This window comes from Grammomys surdaster, unplaced genomic scaffold, assembly GCF_004785775.1.
Source record: "Grammomys surdaster isolate TR1022 unplaced genomic scaffold, NIH_TR_1.0 257, whole genome shotgun sequence".
Taxonomy (NCBI): Eukaryota; Metazoa; Chordata; class Mammalia; order Rodentia; family Muridae; genus Grammomys; species Grammomys surdaster.
This window is the reverse complement of record NW_021604698.1, coordinates 4,644,965-4,645,585: the sequence shown is the minus strand read 5'-3', so window position 1 is coordinate 4,645,585 and position 621 is coordinate 4,644,965.

The following is a 621-nucleotide window of genomic DNA, read 5'->3' as shown; positions in this document are numbered from 1 at the left end:
GTGACAGAAGGAATTTCCTTTCTGTTCTAGTCTATTTGGCGTTCTGTAGGCTTCTTGTATGTTTATGGGCTTCTCATTCTTTAGGTTAGGGAAGTTTTCTTCTATAGTTTTGTTGAAGATATTTATTGGCCCTTTAAGTTAGGAAACTTCACTCTTATCTATACCTGTTATCCTTAGGTTTGGTCTTCTCATTGTGTCCTGGATTTCCTGGATGTTTTCTGTTAAGAACTTTTTGTATTTTGCACTTTCTTTGACAGCTGTGCCAATATTTTCTATGGTATCTTCTGCACCTGAGATTCTTTCTTCTATCTCTTGTATTCTGTTGGTGATACTTGCATCTATGACTCTTGATTTTTTTCCTAGGTTTTCTATCTTCAGGGTAGTCTCCCTTTGTGATTTCCTTATTGTTTCTACTTCGATTTTTATGTCCTGGATGGATTTGTTCAATTCTTTCACCTGTTTGGTTGTATTCTCTTGTAATTCTTTAAGGGATTTTTGTGTTTCCTCTTTAAGGGCTTCTACCCATTTACCTGTGTTTTCCTCAAATTCTTTGAGAATGTTATTTATGTCCTTCTTAAAGTCCTCTATCATCATCATTTGTAGTGATTTTAAATCTGAATC